Source organism: Lonchura striata, chromosome 24, assembly GCF_050655825.1.
Source record: "Lonchura striata isolate lonStrDom1 chromosome 24, ASM5065582v1, whole genome shotgun sequence".
Lineage (NCBI taxonomy): Eukaryota > Metazoa > Chordata > Aves > Passeriformes > Estrildidae > Lonchura > Lonchura striata.
In genome coordinates, this window is record NC_140726.1 from 2,664,045 (window position 1) to 2,672,439 (window position 8,395).

The 8,395-nt window shown below is 47.2% G+C and overlaps 1 long non-coding RNA gene across 1 annotated transcript; it reads right to left on the reverse strand.

Annotated features, from left to right (window-relative positions):
• Window positions 1-70: 70 nt before the first annotated feature.
• Window positions 71-7,696, reverse strand: LOC116184455 (uncharacterized). Its single transcript, XR_004149224.3, has 2 exons — window positions 7,253-7,696; window positions 71-5,951 (listed from the first exon to the last, which is right to left on the reverse strand). It is a non-coding gene; the product is annotated as an uncharacterized LOC116184455 (long non-coding RNA).
• Between the last annotated feature and the right edge of the window lie 699 nt (window positions 7,697-8,395).

An 8,395-nucleotide genomic window follows, 5' to 3' on the forward strand; every position in this document is an offset into this window, starting at 1 on the left:
TGGAAAAGGTAAAACCCCCTCCCTCCGAATTACCACAATTTCAAAATTAAAAGGCTCTCAGGCAAAGATATGGGAATAACAGTTCTTTACTAGGGAAAAAACTAAATTAAAAAAATGTAATTAGTACAAACAAAACTAGTGATAATCAGAAACCTGACACCCTGAGGAGTCAGGGGGTTGGTGATAGTCCAGTTCAATGGTGGCTGCTCCGCCTCGAGTAGCAGATGGAATGCTGCTGGAGCGGGGATCTGGAGAAGGGTGGAGTTTTCTCTGAAGGTCTGGTGATGGAGGAGCTGGGCCTGGTCTTCCTCTGGGGATCCAGCAGGGAAGAAGCTGCTCCTCTGGGAATCCAGCAAAGAGGCTGTTCTGATGTCCCAAAAATGCTGATTTTCTGCAGGTAGGAATGCTTGGCTCCTCCCTCTGGGCGGAGCATCTCACAATGGGATGATGGAACTTTCCCACCATGAAGTGAGTCATTAATGGCCCATTAACAGAAGATCTCTCCCTGAGGGAGACATTGTTCTTGGGAGAGATAAGAAAACTGCCCAGCCTCCAACAGACGGCAGATAGAATACATGCTGATTTTACAAGCCAGGACACAATGACAGGCTGGGGCTGGCACGCCAGGGCAGGTCAAGGGAGGAGCAGGCGAGGCAAGGCAAGGGTTAAGGTTTGGGATTAGGAAGTTATGGTTAGGGCAAGCTAAGGGTTATATTCAGAGTTATGATTAGGAGTTAGGGTTAATTAGGATTACGGTTCCAGACAGGGTTTTGTAGGGGTTCGGAGAAGGTTCAGGTTTGGTATTATGGTTTGCCTTAATGTTTAGATTTTGGCTGTGGTGGGAGGGATGATGTTAGGGTTAGGGCTGGTCACTGTTAGTGGTGCTTAGGGTTAGGGTTTGTATTTGGAGTTTATTGTTAGTTTTATGGTAGGGCATGTGGACTTTAGAAGTACCTAGAGTTAGTGTTAGCATTTAGGTTGTTTTGGTTAAATTTGTGTTAGGGTTTGGTTACCTTCAGGGTTAGTGTTATAATTTGTGCTGGGGTTGACCTAAAGTTTAGGGCTAGGATTAGTTTTAGGGATAGGGTTATGGTTATGTTTAGGATTAAACTTTAAGTTTGGAGTTATTGGCACCCCAATATGCTGGAGTTCTGCCCTGCCCAGAGCAGAACAAGGCACAGTAGCAAGTTTCACACAAGTGACTCAGGCTGGCTGAAGTTCCATCTCACATCACACCCAGAAATTTCAGAATATTCTCTGTATTCAGCATCAGGCCAGGCAGTGGTCAGTGCCTCACCAAATACCCAGAGACACCTTTAACCTGTTTACTAGCTCTTCTTTCTCAAAATTCAAGAGATTCCAGATTGTTCCCAAAGCTTCCCACGAGATCCTCTTTCTGCTCAGAGGTGCAGGTGTTGCTGAGAAGGATTGTTCAGCAGACACATTTTGAACAGGATCCATCCAGGAGAGGTTATTTCCTGAATGGAAATGAAACTCCTTTATACAGGCTGGATTAGGGAGTCAGTGGCCAAACTGTTCCCTTCAGACCTTGTTTTCTTTGGGCCTTAAGCATACCCCACATGAGACATCTGGCACAGAGTTTACAGGATACAGTTTGCTTTGGCTCTGGCCAGATTTTGGAGCTCACAGTGTTTAAAAAGGATTTTATGAACTGAAGATCTCACTCTCTTCTGTAATGCATCAAATTAAGGTTTCCACATATGCCTTTAATAGAGATCATTAAGACACTTATTGTATATTAAATAAGCATCACTCAGTGAAATAGAACTCCCTCACTGAGGATTAACAAACATACAGCTCAGTCAGAATCCTGCAGCAGTTAAACCTCAAATACAACTTCAGTGTCACTACCAGTCTTTTCATGAAGATAATACTTGCCCTATTAATGCCAATTAACAGACTAAGGCCTTCCCTGTGGCATTGGTCACCCCGAGGCCCTCCAGGGCCCGGGTCAGTTCTCAGGACAACCAGAGCTGCTCACTCTCCACTGCTCCAGATAAACTCTCAAACAGAGAAGCGTGATGTGGATTTCAGGAGATTGAAGGGGGAGATCTGCAAACCCCTGGGAAATGCTGGGCAGGTTTGTTAATCCAAGGGTTTTCCCAGGTAAGCAGGGCAGAGCAGCAGGTCCTGGATGCTTGCAGAGCCAGTGAAGCAGGAAGGGATTGCTGCCCTAACACAACCCTCCTTCCACTCACATCTTGCCAAGAACTCCTCGCCAGGACCCCTCTGGAGGGCTGGGGTACCCTGGTACTCTGCTGGGAGCCACTCCAGCCTTCCAGGAGGCAGAAGGGAAGGGAGCAGCCCGCATCCCTGCCCTCACAAGCCGACGTGTTTCCCCAGGAGCACCTCAGGCTCGCAGACTCCCAGCTCCAGACACGGCCCCAAGAGCCTCAGCAGCAGTCAGCACCAGATTCCTCTGCCTGGCTGCTCAGGCTGACCTTCCTGCAGGAGATGGACCAGATGTTCCAGCCCAGGCTCCAAGGGGGCTCAGCAGCCTGAGCCAGAGCTGTGTCGTAACACTTGGCTGTCCATGCACAGAGATTCCCCTGCCCCTCATTCCTGGGAAATACTGGGGTTCCTTCCTGGGGTTTTGGTAGTGATTATTACTATAAAAGTTGAGCAGAAAGAAAGTAACAGTGGACTCCTTGCACCCTCATAATTTTAATTTGATTTATCTTCCTTAATATAAATGACCTAATTTCAAAAGAGGCCCAGAGGATCAAGTTGTCCTTCCCCATGGCACAGCCACCTTCCTGCAGCTCAGGGGTTCAGCCTGTTAACATGGCTCCTAGTTGCTAGTCTGTAAAATAACCCATCACCAAACCCTACAGCAGGCTGCACATTTAGATATTGATCAATTGTTAAAGCATCTCTGCAATGTACTCTGTAAAAAAGGAAATGACCTTATGCCTCCTTTGAGACTCTTCACCTTCCTCCTCCAAGAATTCCTGCAGCATGACTTGCTGCATGCCCTGCCATCCCCTTGCTGCGTGGGACTCTTGCATGAGCTCTTTTTCAGAGCTCAGTTTCCTCTCCAAAGCAATACCAACCAGAGGCAGAACAAAAAAACCCTAAAGAGACTCTTTGTTAAACTGCCCCCCTCTCACTCAAGCTTCCTCTTCTGACAAAGAAGGAGAAAAGGCACTAAAAGAGGGGGAAAAAATTAAATCCAAAAGGTTTGTGGAGACTGGCCTCCATGGTTCAGGTCACTTTATAACTTGCCACACTAATTTGATATTGAAAAACAAGACTGAGAGAAAAGAGAGCTGGGCTGACCCCTGGGAGATTTTCTGTGGGTGGTACAGTGGCTGGGTGAAGGGAGAACTCACCCAGACACCTCACAGCTCTGCCAGCTCAGGGCTGCAGCCCTGAATAAGCCCAGAGAAACCTTCATTCCTGTCACTTCTGTCCTGTTCTGAAGGATCAGGAAGGAGACAGAGCACCAAGGGCTCCCGAGGTCCCCAAGCACACAAATGTCAGCGCAGCGTGACCGAGCAGCACGTGGGGAATGGAAGGTGCTGGGACGGGAGCGTGATCTCCACGGGAGGGAAATGCTGAATCTTGCTCCAAGCCCAAAGCTCCAGAGAAGACATCTGGCAAGATCAGGACAGAGAGGCAGGTAACCATGACAACCACTCATTTCTGAATCAGACAACAGAAATGACTCCTGCAGCCACAGGCCCCATGACCACACCTCTGCTCCAGCCTGGGGAGGATGGAACAACACTGGGAATGTGCCACAGGCTCCCCCAAAAACAGAGACCCCCACATCACTCCTCTGCTCAGCACAGGCAGGGCAAACCTGCCCAATTTCACACTCCTAGCTCCCACTCTTCCCTGTCTCAGCACTGAGACCAGGCAGGCACCTCCAAGCACTTTGTTTCCAAAACCCTGAGAAAAACAAATGGAAAAACCCTATGAAAATTAACAAATTCCCAAAGCTGAGGGAAATCCACCATTTCATGGCAGAGCTTCATCTTTCCAGAACAGCAGAACAATTCTAAAATGTGCAAGTGCACTATCATTGTTATTCACTGTACACATCAGGTGGGAAGCTTTCATCTCCACTGGGCACCCACATCACTGATTTTATGAGCTGTGCACACACTTAAAGTTAGGAATAAAATTGAAATGGTTCAGAGCTTGGCATTAACATGTTAATGCTCCAGGAAAAAGGCACTGGGCTGAGCAGCCCCTCACCCTCCCAACCCACCTCCCTGGCATCTGAACAGAATCCCAGAATATTCTGGGTTGGAAGGGACCCTCTCATGAGTTCTCCCTCCCACCTTTCACTGCCTTCCTGCTGCATCTGCCCAGCACTTCGAGGACCTTCTGGTCGTGTTGTCCTCCCAAAGTGCTCAAACAGAGCAAAAAACAGAGCTGCTCCCATAAAAGCTCCAGTTCTTCAAGGCAGACATTTGTGGTTGTTTGCTGCCCCTGTTATAGGTGAGAAAAAGGCTTTTAGATCCCTGGCCAGCCAAGGATGGGATCTAACAGCCAGGTGTGCTGAAAGTGGAAGCTGAGGAGTAGGGTGAGACCCTGCATTACTTTTGCAAGTTTCTTATCAACCTTTTTTTTTTTTTTTTCTGGATAAACTTTGCCGTCTCAATGAGTTTTGTAAAAAAGCTAAAACACCTTGCCTGCCCTCCCAGCAGCATTCCCAAGCTCTCCACTCCCCAGAGAGTGACCGGACAGAAATACAATCACTGCACAGTTTTACCCCCAGCCCAATTCACACAGCATTTCTGCTCAAGCATTATGTTGTACCTCTAACATCCACCTTGCTTTTCCAGCATGCTGGATCCTCACATCTGCCCAGCTTAGTCTCCCAAATCTCCTGAGAAGGGTTTTGGGTCAGGCTCTCCAGCATCCATTTCTTGCAAAACCATATTTTCCAGTATTAGATCCTTGCCTTTTCCTTCACATTCCCCAGTATAAGACCTTTGCCTTTTCCATCATTTTCCAGTATAAGATCTTTGCCTTTTCCTTCACATTCCCCAGTATAAGATCTTTGCCTTTTCCATCACTTTTCCAGTATAAGATCTTTGCCTTTTCCTTCACATTTTCCAGTATAAGATCCTTGCCTTTTCCTTAACATTCCCCAGTATAAGACTTGTGCCTTTTCCACCACATTCCCCAGTATAAGACCTTTGACTTCCTTTGCATTCCCCAGTATAAGATCTTTGCCTTTTCCTTCACATTTTCCAGTATAAGATCCTTGCCTTTTCCTTAATATTCCCCAGTATAAGATCTTTGCCTCTTCCATAATTTTCCAGTATAAGATTTTTGTCTTTTCCTTTTCATTCCCCAGTATAAGATCCTTGCCTTTTCCATCACATTCCCCAGTATAAGATCCGTGCCTTTCCCTCCAACCTTTCAGCTTCCCAGGAAGGGCTGGAGAAGCTCCTGGAGCAGAGGGCAGGGTTGCCCAGCTCTCCTCCCCAGGAGCAGGATTAAAGCCCAGCCAGGTTCTTGTGTTCAGTTTAATTGGGAGATTTGGGTTGAGCTGGCCCCAACCCAAACCTGACCTTAAGCAAACCCACCCCAACCAACATCCACCCCACAGTGCTGCTCCATGACAACAAAACAACCCCACGGAGCCAAACTGGGAGTCACAAAACCAGCCCACAGACCTGTATGTTCCTAGCCAAGGATTTTATTTTTCGTTTTGGCTGAGGTTTTGTTATCCTGGAGCACCTGCTTTTCTGGCTTGAGTCCAGTGCCAGGCACTCAGTGCTCCCCACCCAGCCCAAAGAGGGGCTCTGCTGCACAGGGAGCCAGGAGTGTTTCAGATGTCAGTGCCTCCAGCTGCTGTGTTGGTTTTGAGAGAACAAATGTGCCCAGTGAAGCAGAGAGGTTGACATAACTCTGTCACTGCTCGGTGCTACACAAAGCATTGAGGTTCAAGGAGCGAGCACACAGAAACCCTGTTTGGAAATGTACTCAATTCAACACACAAAAGAAGAAGAATGGAAACAAAACGCACAGGATTTCAAAGCTGACATCAAATGAGCCTTGCAGAATGAGCTTTTAATTAAACAATATTAGATGCCTCTTTTCCAGGGGAAAAAAAAAAAGGAAAAAAAATAAAGGGCTTAAAGCTGTTGTTTTCTTTAATAGATTTTGTAAAGTGATTCTTCTCAGGAGATGGATGTTGCTGAGGGGAGAGTTTTGACTTGGGGAGCACAGAGGAAAAGATGCTTTGGCCTGGGACGTGATCTGCATGATCCACTCCAACCCCTTTCTTTCACACTAAGTAGGGAACCCTCCAAACCAGGGACTGGGAGGGCTCAGGGCAGTATTTTGGGCAGGAGAGTCAAAGGTTTGCTTTAACCACAGCACAGGTTAAAGTGGGGGCCTCTGTCTGGAGAGAGATGCACATGTGTGGATTGGGAAATGAAGAGGGAGAAGATATGGCAGAGGAAAGGGGAAAAGCAAATTTGGACTACAGCTGCTTTATATTTTGAGCCAAAAATTCAAAATGCAGTACAGTACTTGGTTGCAAGGTTCTCTTCCTTGCCTTCCAAAATGCTTCTTACCCAGGTGCTCTGCAGCAGGGGGGAAGTGCTATGAGAACACAGGGTCTCAATATAGCCAGGGAGCTTTGCAGTTGTTAAAAAATGCAAAAAATAAATTTTTAATGGATCCCGCATAAAAAAGAAAAAAAAAAAAGGAAAAAAAGAAAACCAAACCAATAAACAAATTAACAAGAAACCAAAGGGGGAAAGATCAGGAAAAAACCAAAACGCTGCTGGATTAAATAATGAAATGAATTCCTCTAATTACCACAAGATGCTCCCCAAGTCTGACAGTATCTCTTGGAGCAGATGTGTTCAAATCATATTTCCTCATCCTCCAGCCTGCATGGGCAGATTCCAGCACCAGGCACTAATGTTAAAAAGTGCCTAATGAGTATTGACATTTAAGAGCCTGCCTTGGCTTTTGGTGCCTGCATTTTTCCCATCTTCCAGGCCAAGTTTCAAAAGTTTTGCTGGTATTATTCACATCAGAAAGCGCTTGATTTAAATAAAATCCAAACCACTAAAATCTGGATTCATGAAAGCAGTTGCTAGAAAGGAAGGAGTGGAGCCCTTGCAGTTTTTCTGTAGAGAGAGTGAGAGCAAAGGGGCAGGTCTGAGCTTTGTCCTGCAGTGACAGCAAACGCTGTCTCACTCTCTCCGAAGCCCCTGCAGATATTCTTTGGGGATGAAGGATTATACACACTCACACACAGATCCCAAGCAGGTTTTTCTCATGGGTTTCCCTTGTGATGTGCTGCTCTCAGCCTGCACGGAGGTTCTTGGAGTGATGTCTTCACTAAACAACAGGCAAGCTGGCAGCTGCAAAAAAGCAGAAGATAAAATTATGCCAATTTTTTCTCCACAGTCCTTCCCTTGCTGCTTGGGAATGGACTGTCCAAAGAGCTCAGGGATTTTGAAGCAAACCCAAGAACAAATGTTCTGAATTCTGCCATCTGTTGCCTCCCCTCTATCACTGGTGTTCCATAGCTGCTCTACAAATGTTTAAGTGGAGGGCATTGTGACAGTTTGTAAAGAACATCTTCACAGTGTCTTTTCCATTTCCCACTCTCTTCCATTTCCCTTTTCCCTGCTCCCACGTCCAGAGCAACCTCCTCTCCTCTCCTCTCCTCTCCTCTCCTCTCCTCTCCTCTCCTCTCCTCTCCTCTCCTCTCCTCTCCTCTCCTCTCCTCTCCTCTCCTCTCCTCTCCTCTCCTCTCCTCTCCTCTCCTCTCCTCTCCTCTCCTCTCCTCTCCTCTCCTCTCCTCTCCTCTCCTCTCCTCTCCTCTCCTCTCCTCTCCTCTCCTCTCCTCTCCTCTCCTCTCCTCTCCTCTCCTCTCCTCTCCTCTCCTCTCCTCTCCTCTCCTCTCCTCTCCTCTCCTCTCCTCTCCTCTCCTCTCCTCTCCTCTCCTCTCCTCTCCTCTCCTCTCCTTTTCAGAGTCCAGGCTCTTGTCCTCCTCAGGGCCCCTCTCTCTGCCCCCCCTCTCCATCCTCATTTCTGAACGAGCTCCAGGGTTGATTTCCTGCATGTTTGAATAGGACCAGCTTGACACAGCCTGCCTTAGGATGAAATCACCAACTTGGCTTGCCTTCTGTCTGAAAAACAAATCCTTCTGCAGGGCTTTCATCTAGAAAAAGGAGAAGGATTCTGAAATGCAGGCAGGCCTCTGCCAAGTTCCTGTGAACTGCTGCCTGAGTAAAGCTTATGTTTTCTGTGTACTCAGCTTAACTTTAATAAAGGTAACCTACCTGAGATCTTACCCTAAAAACCATCAACAGATCTCTTCCTGTTCCCTCCCTTAGTGGCTCAAAATAAGGAAGCAGAACAGAGGGAAGCAAGGCATGGGTTCTTG